Raw genomic sequence first — 14480 nt, forward strand, 5'->3', positions numbered from 1 at the left:
TAAGCAGTGCACCTTGTTAATTATCCCTTGTTTTAATATTCATTCTTCTATATCTATGAACTTTTTAAAAATAGACATCTAGGTTTTTTGTTTAGAGTGGTGGCGAATCTCCGCACATTACCTTGATATTGGTGCACATAGCAAAATTCAATCTGCACATGGATGGGAAAATTAGAGGGAACACTGGGCTGAACCCCAGGAACACCTTCCTGAATGTCAGAATGACCATATTATATTGTGGACAACTCTTCAGAGAGAAGTGATTTTAGGATTTAATGAAAACAGACAAATGTTGGAAATGGAATAGGGCTCATTCATCCACAGTAAACTGATGCCCCACTTACGGGGCAATATGAATTTCCACAAATTTTAGTTTCTTCCAAAGTCTTAGTAGTAGTAAGTTGTGCATGTGCATGGTTTGTTTTAATTTTTATTTTACAAAGGCCTTAGAAATATTCCCCGGGAGAATGTGCAGTTTAACTGTACAAAATAAGGACAGGGGTAAGGACAGGGTGATCTGACATTATAAACACTCATCAGTATTTGGTATAGTACCTGCTGCACGGGCAGCGAAAATGCAGGACCGACCCTGTTATGGGAACTTTCAGAATTTTCTGCTTCTAGTAAAAATAAAATAGACACACTCTACGTCTTTTCCTTTTGGTAACATTTCTTGATGAGGAAGCTTCCACTGGAGGAAGAATGTTTCCTTTTTTTCCCTCTCACTGTACTGAAGCAAACCGCGGCCACTGGGAGCTGCAGGCAGGTGGCCGTGCCTACGGACGGTCCATGTAAACAAACTCTGGTGGCCGGCCAGCAGATTACCCTGGCAGGCTGCAAACCAAAGGTTGCTGACTCCTGTACTGACCCTACCAATTCTCAAATGCACAATGTTTAACAGAGCGGAATGTGGAGCCAACTGCTCTATCACAGATGCTATGAGAAAGCTGAAGAGAGAATCTTGCAGATCAGGCCACACTAAATATAAACTACTTCATCTACAAAACACAAAGGTAGAAGAACAAACTAGGGACCCAATCCTGCAGTCCTTACCAAGGCAAACTGTATGTGTACATTCCATTGCCACCCGCAGTTCCCATGAACATTCTTTCAAAAGGGAGGAGTCACAAGTTGCTTTGTAGGTTTGGAGAATATCAGAGAGATGGGCTATTTCTCTCGGCACTCATGACTGCTCCCACTCCAGCTCATTGGAGCCAGACCTGCATGGAAGAGCTTTCAGGGGGGCGGAGGGAAGGAAGAGAAAGATGGAATATGCAAGCTCTCCTCCCTTCTTCACTCCTAGGGCTGGGGTGTCTGATTCAGTTGTCCCTTCACTTGGGGACACAGAGAGGAACATTGCACCCTTCATACTGTTACAGCTCCTACCCCCACTGCTCCACCCCAGTTACTTTCTTTTACTTCTAACACAGCTCCAGAGATCTTTCAAGAGATTTTGGAACCAGAGCATATGGAATCCGTTATTCTCTCTTCCAGCTTTAATACAAATTATATAAACAAACTATACAAACATATAAACCTGCAAACATATGCCCTCCATTTCCAGGAGGGAGCAGAGAGCTTGCCACACCCATATATTCCTTTGTCTATCTGCACTGAAGATTCTGGCTTTCTCCATAGAATTTGATTGACTGTAATATGCTATTAGCTCACTAAAAATATCATGCATTATGGACTTGCCTTGAGGCACTGGAAGAGCTGGTTTAGACTGAGTTTCAGACTTTTTTTTTTTTTTTTTTGCTGCCCAGAAATGTAGGACAACTGTTCTGTGCAATCTGCTATGATCAGAGAGCAGCTTCACTTTTGCATGCGGCCCTTGCATTTCCTGTCTCTTCAAAAGCAGTGTTAGAGCTAGCCCTGTCCCTGTCCCAGAAGGGGGGAAAAAACTCTTAGCTTCAATTTAAGGTTTAATTATGCACAGCTGATGGCCAAAATAACTGGTGGGCCTATAGGTAGCCAGGTACAAACCCTGGTGTGCACACAGCCCTCTAGTCTCATTGGCCCTATTTTTAAAAGTGAAAACCTGAGGGGCCTTTTGTCAGGTGTCACTGGGAAGACTTTTGTTGGAGAAAAGTGGTAAGAAAAATGGGCCCCCTATCCCCACCCTTGCCTCTTTCAGAATAAAAACTATCACTTTACAGGAAAGGGCTGGAAGCGAGAAAACTACCAGAGTTGCTAACTCAGGTAGTGTGATTTGTCCCCAGCTTTGGTCCCTATTGTGATGATGTGAAAAGCTGCAGCCTTCTCACGATTTTGGGAAGCAAAATGAGAGGCAATTTTGCCATCCAATGTTCTGTAGCCTCCTGGAAAGTACACTCAACCGCCAGACCAAAAACCATGAGTTCCAATCCCAGCTCTTTCACTTACTGCTAATATTTCTGCACCCCCTTATACAGAGGTCACTTAGAACACTCTGCCGCCCTAGCCAAAACTTTACTATGGGGACGCTCAGACGCAGGTTCCAATCACGTGGGTTAACCGTGCAGTGCAGACATAGACTTTGATAAGGGAGAGCTTACACAAGGCCGCTTCAGGGAGACTTGAGAATAGCATCCAGGTCACTGAGGGTATGTCTACGCTGCAATTAAAAACCCGTGGCTGGCCTACACCAGATGACCCAGGCTCACAGGGCCCTGTTTAATTGCAGTTAATAGAGGTTCAGGCTCAGGCTGCGGCCAAAGTTCAGGGCCCCTCTCACCTTGCAGGGCCCTAGACCCAGGCTCCAGCCCGAACATCTAATACAGCAGTTTCTCAGCCCTGGAGTCTAAGTTCTGCGAGCCAGAGTCAGGGGCCAGTCGTGAGTTTTTGTTTTGTTTTTGTTTTGCTGAATAGAAGTACTTTAACTCACTTCCAGGTAGTGTTGCCAAGTTTCCCGGACCGGACGCCATTGACGGAAATGGGGATGCCGTCGCTGCAATATGGCATCCCGTCTGGGAGAGTTGGCAACCCTGCTTCCAGCTGCCACATCACAGAGCAGCCGTGCTCTGAGCAGGGCTAATCCAGGCAGAAGGGGAACAGAAGTACCCATGGAGCAGAGCCTACTGCTCCCCCCGCCTAGGTGCTGGATCTGCTGCTGGCAGCTGGCCGCTTCTGACAGGGTGTGCGCGACAGGCAGGGAGCCAGGCAGGGAGCCTGCCTGCATGTCACTGACCAGGAGGCACCCCACGTAAGCCCCCACCCCAGCCTCCAGCCCCCTCCTGCACCCCAAACCCCTCATCCCAGCCATACCCCAGAGCTCGCACCCCCAGCTGGAACCCTCACTCCCTCCCGCACATCAATTCCCTGCCCCAGCCCAGAGCACCCTCCCACACCCTGAACCCCTCATTTCTGGCCCCACCCTGGAGCCCACACCCCAATTTAGAGCCCCCGTCCCCTCCCAACCCCTGGTCTGGTTCTGTGTCTGGTTTTGTGCCAATGGAAAGTTCGCAACCCTCTGACCCATACAAAGCTGTACCGAGTTGAGTCACAGGAACACAGAGCGTGGTGCACTTACTGGGAGACAGGGAGAGAGTCCAGACAGAACTTGGGAGCCAGCTTCCTTTCTCTGTCTCTATTTCTCACTATTTAGACCCACAAATGGAGACAAGAGCCCAGGACCAGAATGAGCAGCGCTGGCTCCCTCTCACCCCAGCCTGCAGAGTCTGCACTGAATGAGGAAAACTTACCTGTGAAAGGGAAACTCAGAGCAACCCACACATAGCGTTAACCCTTCACTCACCTCAGTGCTGCTCTGTCCTCCTGGGGCTCAGTTGAGCCTGGCAGTTACACAGGAGCACAGAGGGGGAGGGACACGAAGCACTTCCCCTGAAACTTGCACAACCTGGTGTGTATTTTGGGGGTGGCTTCTGCTTTTTTGTATTTTGGGTTTTTGGCTTTTTTCACAAACACACCCCCAGCAAGTTGCACAATCCTCTTCTCTACACAAGAGCACACAGCTAAAAAACAAGCTTGAAAGGCTACTTCCTTTCCATGTTGATTTTCCCTTTCACCTTTCGGGTGGCTCGATTCAGCTGCATGTGTGCTTGGTGCTTGCTGGCTCCCTGCCTTGCTTTCAATTCAGCCAGCCCCCCACCTAGCACTAGGTGCGGGGGGGTTGCGTTATGGAGGAGGCGGACTGGAGGGCACTGCCGCTCTTAGCAGCAGCCTGCAATTTGCCTGCCTTCAGCTGTGTAAGGCCAGGCACAATTGCAGTCCCTGCAGAGCTTGCTCCCTCCAGGTCACCCCATGGAGGGGAGAAGGCAGGAGAGGTGGGGCCGTGACACCAGCCTGCAGAGAGAGACTGGCACACTCGGGGTGGTGTAAAACACCCCTAGAGGGGGCAGCAGGTGCTTTGCTCCTCCTGTAAACCCAGGATTCCTCCCTGACCTTGACCTCCCCCAGCACGGGGCTGTACAGACACATGGGGAAGGAAGGCAGCAGCAGAGGTACATGAAGCATCATAGGCGCATTAGGGCGGTGGGTCAGAGCCACATGGGGATAGCAGAGGGGAGGACTGAAGGGTCAGAAGCGCACACTGCACAGAGGGGGTCAGGGGTTGGGAGTCCCTGGCAGGATTCTGGGGGCCTCACTGACAAAGTCCAGCCCACGCCAGTGGGGGTGGAGCTGGGAGCTAAGAGCTCAGGGAAAGTGGGGATGTGGGTGGTGGGGCTTGGGGAAACCAGGCTGAGCGACCCCTTGGTTGGGGGATATAGTGGGGCACTGGAGTGGGGAATTTTCTGGTCAGAGACAGGGGAACTAGGCATTAAACTTGGGAGACCAGATACTGGGGGGGAGCCCGTGGGCTGCATGGGGGACGGGGCCTGTGGCAGTTTCTTGCCCAGGGAATTGGGAGACAGGGGTAGAGGCAGGAGCCATGGGCTGTGGGGCTCAGAGGGAAGGATAAGTTTTGTACTGAACACATGGAAGCCCCTCCTTCTCCAGGGATCTGCCTATAAAAGGCCAGGTCTCTGGCTGTGCTCTCCTGCTCCTGTGTAGCTTGGGGGTTGGTTTGGTGGAGCCATGGAGGCAACTGTTGAGCTGCACCTGGAGGTGATGGGACATGTGCACAGGATGAATGGGGGTGATGTGTATCGGGTGATGTCATAATTATAAAGGGAAGGGTAAACACCTTTAAAATCCCTCCTGGCCAGAGGAAAATCCCTCTCACCTGTAAAGGGTTAAGAAGCTAGGATAACCTCGCTGGCACCTGACCAAAATGACCAATGAGGAGACAAGATACTTTCAAAAGCTGGGGGGAGGGAGAAACAAACCCTCTCTCTTTGTCTGTGTGATGCTTTTGCTGGGGACAGAACAGGAATGGAGTCTTAGAACTTAGTAAGTAATCTAGCTAGATATGCGTTAGATTCTGATTTCTTTAAATGGCTGAGAAAATAAGCTGTGCTGAATGGAATGGATATTTCTGTTTTTGTGCCTTTTTGTAACTTAAGGTTTTGCCTAGAGGGATTCTTTATGTTTTGAATCTAATTACCCTGTAAGGTATTTACCATCCTGATTTTACTGAGGTGATTCTTTTTACTTCTATTAAAATTCTTCTTGTAAGAAACTGAATGCTTTTTCATTGTTCTTAAGATCTAAGGGTTTGGTTCTGTGGTCACCTATGCAAATTGGTGAGGATTTTTATCAAACCTTCCCTAGGAAAGGAGGTGTAATGTTTGGGAGGATTTTGGGGGGAAAGATGTTTCCAAACGGACTCTTTCCAAATTGTGTCCCTGTTAGACGTTTGGTGGTGGCATCGATAAGTCCAAGGGCAAAAGGTAAAATAGTTTGTACCTTGGGGAAGTTTTAATCTAAGCTGGTAAAAGTAAACTTAGGAGGTTTTCATGCATGTCCCTACATCTGTACCCTAGACTTCAGAGTGGGGAAGGAACCTTGACAGGTGACGTGTGCATGAAACGAGTGGGGCGATGTGTTAGCTGAATGGAGCGTGAATGGGTGTGTGCAGGGGGCACAGATGGCTATAGAACGGGTGGGGTGAGTATGCACAGTGAGTGGCTCTGTCTGTGTCCAGGGTGTGTGTACTCAGTATGGAATGAACGGGGATGGGTGGTGCAGTAAGTGGTGCCTGGAGAGTTTGTGTGTAATGAGCGTGTGGGTGGAAGAACAGGATGGAATGAAAGTGGGTGTGCAACGAATGCTCAGTGAGATGGATGGAAGCAATGAACCAAGTGGGTATGAGTAGGGCAAACAGGCAATATGTCAATCTATGCAGATTTATGAAAATATTTTTGTTTGCTAATGTTGGCAGGTCAACATACTATCTGAGCAACTCAGTATTTTTAATGTATTTCTCCTCTCAACCCCTCTTGGAGGTAGGGCAGTGCTGTTATCCTGTTTTACAGATGGGGAAACTGAGGTACAGAGCAACTAAGTGACTTGCCCAAGGTCATACAGGGAGTCTCTCGCAGAGAAGAGAATTGAAACCAGGCGCCCAATGTCCAGGCCAGTGCCCTGACCTGCACCATCCTTCCTTTGTTAAAGCTCATTTAAGTTAAACTTGTGCAACTTCCCCATAGAGATGACCACTGAAATTGCATCATCCTAATTCTCCAGCAGGTTTCAGATAAGAAATGCAGAAGTGCAAACAGAAGCTCCTTTGGGGAGCTGGAGGAGCCAAAGATCTGGGCCCTGCAGCCACCCCCCCCCCCACCCCCGTTCATTCCCAGTCTCTGCAGTAGTAGGGGGGACTTGTAATCCCTGAACCGATGGACCTGTTACAGCTACCTAGGGAATGGGAAGAGGAGCAAAGGGGGTAAGAGGGATCTGTTGGCTGCATGTGAAATTGTCCCAAACATTTCCCGACACAAATGCTGAATAAATCAACATGTCTCTAAGCAAAAGCTTTCATTCCCTGGCCACAGCCACGGGGAAATCCTCTGGATCTGCACTACGGCAGCCCTCACAGTGTAGCCTGCAAAGACCTTGCCTGCTTTTTGCAAGCACTGCCTGGGATTTGATGGGCCTCACTTTACCATCTGAGAACCTGTTCACCTGCTTTGTGACTCTCCTGTCTCCCCACCTACTGTCTGCACAAGGCCTCAGTGACTGTCACATGCTGCCTCCAATCAGACATGGTGACCCTCCACATTGCACGAAGGCAAAGAGATCCCCATGGCCATGGATTAGTTCCAAAAAAGGCCGTCAGGGACAAGAGCATGAAAAAGGAAACCAAGCTCACTGGGGGGCATCTGGAGAAGGACAGCCATGGAGCTGGGCACACACTCTATCCTTTACAAAATGCAGCTTGGGTCTCCCATATTCTGACAGTGCCTGATGTTCTTTGGCTGCAGTTTGGAAGAGAAGCCCCCACCTCACCCCTCCTGATTCCATAGGACACGGGGCACCCTGGGGATGGGGATGTTCTAACACAGCCAGAGAATGAACCATCACACCCCAACTCACCCTGGCTTCTGTTCAGAGTATGAAGAAAAAGCCATCTCCAAAGTAAACACCAAGCCAGCCCAGTGTCATCCCCAGATGAAAATGATGCTGGTAGGATGTGGAGGTTTCTCTGCAGGTTTCCCATGAGTTTTGGATCGGGCCCATAAAACCCATTTCTGCCCCACCAAAGTCAATGGGAGTTGTGCAGTTGACTCCAGTGGCAGCAGCATTGGGCCTACAGAGTGGGGGAAATTCCCTAATGAGGTTTAATTCGCTCTTCACACCAGCTTTGCTCAGACGCAGCTGTCTGAACATGGGGCCACGCAGAGGAGACTCACCCAGAGTGTGTTAGGGGCAAATTCCACCTTGAGTTACCCCCTGTGCAGCCCCTTTGGCTTCTGCAGGAACAATCCTGCTCTCGCAGGAAGATCCTGGATCCTGTCCATGTGTCACTTCCATGGTTCAGTGGAGCAGCACGGATGTAACTTAGGGCAGAATTTGGCCCTTGTGGCCCAGCAACCTCTTGGCTCCATCCTAGTTTTGGAAGAGAGGAATTACCATATAAACCAATCCAGGTTTAGCAGGACAAACTACTGCATGGCCTGCTCCAATCACTATATACACAAACAGTGAAAAATCCAATGCATAACTCCTGAGTAAAGTTGCCCTCAGTATGGAAAGGAGCAAATGTATGTTCTCTCAGAGAGCAGAAACATGTTTAACTCAGAAGGAAGATGCACTTCTCATCCCCCTGAGTGCAAGGAAAGATGAGGAGCATTTGGAAAAAGGCAGGTGACTCCTTCTCCGCACTCTCCTTACTAGTCACTCCTCAGCCAGCCATTACTAATCACTCCAAGCACCTGGCAGCAGACAGGGCCTGCCAGAATCCACCTCCATAGGCCTGGGAAGCTCAGATTTTTTTACCCAATAAATTCTCCAGTATTCCTGGGACTCTCCCTGAAATATCTCACCTTTCTATGACCTGAAGAAGGGCTCTGTGTAAGCTCAAAAGCTTGTCTCTCACCACCAGAAATCGGTCCAATAAAAGATGTTACCTCACCCACCCTGTATCACCCCTCCATAGCTGTGACACACTGTACCTCAAAATAACACTCTGTAACCCCCATATTCACCACTTGCGTATGGCTATGATATTTTGTACTAAGCTTGCCTTGAGAAGCATCATTTAAAAAATCACGATTTGCTGAAACACATTCTCCTGTTTAAATGTGTGGATCATCATGTATATGTTTCAGAGTAACAGCCGTGTTAGTCTGTATTCGCAAAAAGAAAAGGAGTACTTGTGGCACCTTAGAGACTAACCAATTTATTTGAGCATAAGCTTTCGTGAGCTACAGCTCACTTCATCGGATGCTTGCACGAAAGCCACGAAAGCTTATGCTCAAATAAATTGGTTAGTCTCGAAGGTGCCACAAGAAGTTCTGAGATTTTGCTACATGTGTGTTAATGGTGCTTGTTGTGAGCCATGGTCTAGCCCCTGAGAAATAACAGAGACTATGAACAAAAGACCTGTATGTCATCTCCAGAGATACAGCAGGCTACAAGCATACAGAAGGTGCGAGCAAGAATTTGCAATTCATATGAAGGACACTTGGCAGCTCACGCAGGCAGTGGGGGCTGCCTAGCCCCATGACACAGCATGGGTTTTCCCAGCACGTGGAGAAGAGCATAAATAAGAGACACTGACAGCATCACTTCACCTGCCTCTCCTCCCCCATCTCTACACAAGAAAGCAAGATGGTCTGGAAGAAAAAGAAATCTTCATTGAGACTATGGGAAGGGCTGGTCCTACCTAGAAGGCATTCCAGTGAGCATGAACTGCTGTGGAGTTTTGGGTGAGAGACATCTTTTTGTTTTTAGAATTGTTAGCTTGGTAAAGTTTAGGATTTAGGTTGTGACTTTATCTTTTATTTCCTTTTTGTAACCAATTCTGATCTTCTATGCCCCTACCACTTAATCACTTAAAATCTATCTTTCTATAGTAACAAATCTGTTTTATATTTCATCTAAACTAGTATGGTTTTGGTTGAAGTGTTTGGGGAATCTACTTTGATTACACAGGCTGGTACATCCTTTTCCCTTTGATGGAATGGTGGATTTTATGAGCTGGTGCTGCTCAGTAAGTAACTGAACAGTGCAAGATGGTACATTTCTGGGGTGCAAGGCTGGGACTAGGGATATGCAGGTGTCACCCTATATAATTCAAGAGTGGCTGGGCAAAGCACCCTGGTATATGTCTGGAGGTGACTTGTATGCTGGAGGCTGGGGTGAGTGGCAGCTCACACAGCAAAGCGAGGCACAGTGCACACCAGACTGGAGAATTAAGGGGGCACAGCTGTCCAACAATCCAGATTGTGCCCTGGGGGATATCACAACAGTCACCCTTGTAAACTAGTTTAGGACTCCTCCAAAGACCCCTTTTCAATTATGGGGTGACAAGAGCTGCACCATAGGCAAGGCTCTGTTGCTGTTTAGAGCTGATTTTTCCAAGTGCTTTAAAATCCATGTGCACAGACAGATTGGCCTGAAAATTGCTAGCCCTGTTGAAGACCCAGGGTGGAGTTTGTGGTTGAAGCGTGGACTCATTTGGTCAAGGGGGTTTTCAGGCTACAATCCCCCACTCTGCCCACCCACCCCCAACAGGTGACCTGCTTTTAAAATCTATCTTTTCTTCTACTGCTTTTTAGCACAGAGCTAGGGAAAGCCCAGTAATGTCTCCTGCCTCCCTGCTCAGGCTACACCCACAAATACAAGCCCTCTGTGTCTCACTCAAACCCACAGCCTGTGGGTTTGAGTGAATTTCAAGCTGTGTGTAATGGAGCCTAGAGATGTGTTGTATCTGTGTACAGTGGCTGTGAGGGGGTGGGTGTGTTCACTTGTAACTGCCAAATTAGCTGTGGATCAGGCCTAACCGCAGCAGCGGCATCTGTCCTGTCAGCTCTTTACCATCCCCCCTGACCTGTGCCTCTGTTCTCCATTCCCACCTGAGCCTTCAGGGGCCTTGATTGCCCCCCACACCACCTTTCTGAAAAAGGTAGGAGCGCACAGAGAACAGAAAACAAACAAACCTTCTCCCAGCTGCCCAAAACTCCTTTCTCCCCACACAAGCATCCAAAAGCATTTGTAGTAGCTCTTGCCAACTTGCTCTTGTAACATAAGAAAAGATGCTGGACTTCTTAAGTAACAAATACTTCCCTTGTTGTAGGGTTGCCAGCCTGTCTCCAAGTGCCCTAGCACTTGGTGGAATCTCGATCTTTAGAGGTTTTTAAGGCCTGGCTTGACAAAGCTCTGGCTGGGATGATTTAGTTGGGGTTGGTCCCACTTTGAGCAGGGGATTGGACTAGATGACCTCCTGAGGTCTCTTCCAACCCTAATCTTCTGTGATTCTATGTGTGCTTCTGATGATAAGCTTCACTACGTAAAGATTCCCTTGCCTCCACCCCTGTACAACGCTGTGGTTAATTTCGGTTCCTACCATCATTACAGTGTTCACCATAATGAATAGGAAATGGGAACCATGAAAAGAATGCTTGGGAACCATCCTTGAGGATTCCCCTAGCCCCAAGAAATGGAGAAATTCTTGTGCATTAGTACAAACTGTGGCAAGAAATAGGAACTCTAAAGGGCAATATTAGTTCTTGGTTCATGATCTTTGCCTCCAGCAAAACTGACACCCAAATGATACATCTGGGATAAATAAAATGTTGAAAATGAATGCAGAAAATGCCACTTTAATAGCTATGGAACTGTATAAAATTTAAAAAAAACTCTTGTAAATATACAAATAATAGTGAATGAATCATTCTAACAGAATGGAAATTCCCCAGCAGCTCCAAGGGATTAAAACGTTCTAATGAAGAAAAAGCAGAAGCCCTAGCAGAAATATTCCACAATCTAAGTAAGGGTGAAAATCAGAGTGTAGAAATCTGCATGAGGAAAAAAATTCATTGAAGAGAATCATGAGAAATGGAAGAGATCAGAGGAGGAGGAGGATACAATATTAAATGAAAACTTCTGCAGGAGGGAACATCAAAAAGTTATAGATAAAAGCAAAAACTCTGCACCAGGCAAGGATGGCGTATGTAAGGGAATGCTAAAACACCTGGATGAAGGGAGTCGGAAAAATACTGCTAAAATTGTACAACGGTAAATGGGGAAAATGGTGAGCTACCAATGGAGTGGAAACATGTGGTTGTAATTCTAGTGTGGAAACCAGGCAAGCTGCAAACAAAATCTGATGCATCCAGGCCAGTTGCCCTTACATCACGCATGGGTAAAGCCATGGAAAGACTGGGGACTGAAAGATTACCAATATATCTGGAGAGAAATGGACTTACAGACAATAAGGAAAGAGGGTTCAGGAGGGGAGGGAGTAGAGCTGATCATCTAGTAAGAGTAGAGATGGAAGCACAAAACAAATGAGAAAAAAAATACATGACAGCTTTCTTAGATATTGAAAAGGCATATGATCTCATGGAGAGCGTGCTTATTGCATAAAATAGCATGCATGGGCACAAAAGGAAGAATATATAGATGGATAAAAATTTCTTAAGTACAAGAATGATATAAGTCAGAGTAGGGAAAGCTTAGTCTTGAGTATATATATAAAATTATAAATAGGACTCTACAGAGGAGTGTTATCAGCCCTACCTTACTCAACATAATGATAAACTCTTCAGAAAAGGATGAGTGCAGGAATGGGCATTTCTTTGTTTGCAGATGACTTTTCTTGTTTCTGTTTTTAGCCCATCTGGCAAATAGCTGAGAAGTGAATTAATGAAGCATTTAGGAAAAGTGCAGAATAGAGAGATATTTGGTGCTTTTAAATGTTCAATTCTCAAAACTAAAAGAATAGTCATTAAAATGAAAATTTTAAAAGATTGTAAACTGTATCCATATGGATAGCAAGCTGATCTATTTAAAAGCTGCAAATAGCTGGTTGTGACATTTGATAGCAAACTAACACGGAAGGATCACATTGTAGATGAATGCAAAGATCAAATCAGGCTACCTAAAAGTATTTCTGAAACCACTTGGGGGCATGGGTAAGAAAGCAATGGTAATACTGTACAGAGCATTAATAAGACCAATAATTAATGGCTCTCAAGCATTTAGTTTAGCATCATAAATGAACCTAAGAAAATTAGACTTGATCCAAGCCCAGGCATGTCACACTGCATGTGGTGCCTTCATCATGACCCCTTTGCATGGAATACAGATAGCTGCTGGCAAACGGCCTGTAGCATTAAGAATGAATGATTAGACTTAACCTTCTGGGCAAAAGTCATAGGAAACAGGGAAAATGGAAACACTAAACAAATATAAGAAGAAAGCTGGGAACTCAGTGGACAACAGGGAGGGAAAATTCCAAAATGCCTCATATTAATAGGATTGAAATATGGACAAAGAAACTAAGAGAAAAAGACCTAAAAGAAATGAGCCTATATAGCCATGGGAAAATACATTTGTCAAGGTTCCTTCCCCACTCTGAACTCTAGGGTACAGATGTGGGGACCTGCATGAAAACCTCCTAAGCTTACTTTTACCAGCTTAGGTTAAAACTTCCCCAAGGTACAAACTATTTTACCCTTTGCCCCTGGACTTCCACTGCCACCACCAAACTTTATCTGGGTTCCTGAAAAAACATAGGTTGGACATGTCATTCCCCCCAAAATCCTCCCAACCCTTGCACCCCACTTCCTGGGGAAGGTTTGGTAAAAATCCTCACCAATTTGCATAGGTGACCACAGACCCAAACCCTTGGATCTTAGAACAATGAAAAAGCATTCAGTTTTCTTACAAGAAGACTTTTAATAGAAGTAAAAAGGAATCACCTCTGTAAAATCAGGATGGTAGATACCTTACAGCGTAATTAGATTCAAAACATAGAGAATCCCTCTAGGCAAAACCTTAAGTTACAAAAAAGACTCACAGACAGGAAAATTCATTCTATTCAGCACAGCTATTTTCTCAACCATTTAAAGAAATCATAATCTAACATATAACTAGCTAGATTACTTACTAAGTTATAAGACTCCATTCCTATTCTGTCTCCGGCAAAAGCATCACACAGACAGACACAGACCCTTTGTTTTTCTCCCTCCTCCCAGCTTTTGAAAGTATGTTGTCTCCTCATTGGTCATTTTGGTCAGGTGCCAGCGAGGTTACCTTTAGCGTCTTAACCCTTTACAGGTGAGAGGATTTTTCCTCTGGCCAGGAGGGATTTTAAAGGGGTTTACCCTTCCCTTTGTATTTATGACAGCATTATAGGTAGAAAGTCACTCCCCACTTCCTGATATAAATGTGGAACTACACCATGAAATTAAAATTGGAAAAGGAGAGCTAAATGTATTACATCTGGCAAATCAATATGTATGTGATAAATGGTGTAAATATTTAGGGATGGCTCTAAAGATGAGAGTGGGATGCAGAAGCTGTCCCCAGCATGTGAATAGAGAGATATGTTAGACTCCCAAATGTTGTAGCTATTATGATGACTGAACTAGCAGGGATAACGTTGGATATGGGATGTGCAACCTACCGCTGTCATCTTGTCAGATTTACTATCAGGACTACTGACAATCAAAAATGGGAATTCAGATAGCAGAAATGATATAATTAATGAAATATTGTTAACAACAGAATTGGCATCAGATGGGAGTAAACATAGAAATGGCATGGATCCCGACACATGCCATTTGATAGCTGCTTTCAACTACCTGAAAGGGGGTTCCAAAGAGGATGGCTCTAGACTGTTCTCAATGGTATCAGATGACAGAACGAGGAGTAATGGTCTCAAGCTGCAGTGGGGGAGGTTTAGATTGGATATTAGGAAAAACTTTTTCACTAAGAGGGTGGTGAAACACTGGAATGCGTTACCTAGGGAGGTGGTAGAATCTCCTTCCTTAGAGGTTTTTAAGGTCAGGCTTGACAAAGCCCTGGCTGGGATGATTTAACTGGGAATTGGTCCTGCTTCGAGCAGGGGGTTGGATTAGATGACCTTCTGGGGTCCCTTCCAACCCTTATATTCTATGATTCTATGACATGTTGGGATACCAGGAAAT

General features: G+C 46.1%; 1 protein-coding gene across 1 annotated transcript in view; it reads right to left on the reverse strand.

Annotated features, from left to right (window-relative positions):
• Positions 1 to 3777, reverse strand: part of LOC125638524 (NACHT, LRR and PYD domains-containing protein 12) — a 200602-nt gene extending 196825 nt beyond the window's left edge. Inside the window, exon 1 of the mRNA XM_048854409.2 lies at positions 3737 to 3777. The gene's annotated coding sequence lies outside the window, so the exon portion shown is untranslated. The remainder of the gene's footprint in view (positions 1 to 3736) is intronic.
• Between the last annotated feature and the right edge of the window lie 10703 nt (positions 3778 to 14480).

The sequence above is a fragment of the Caretta caretta genome, chromosome 6, assembly GCF_965140235.1.
Source record: "Caretta caretta isolate rCarCar2 chromosome 6, rCarCar1.hap1, whole genome shotgun sequence".
NCBI lineage: Eukaryota > Metazoa > Chordata > Testudines > Cheloniidae > Caretta > Caretta caretta.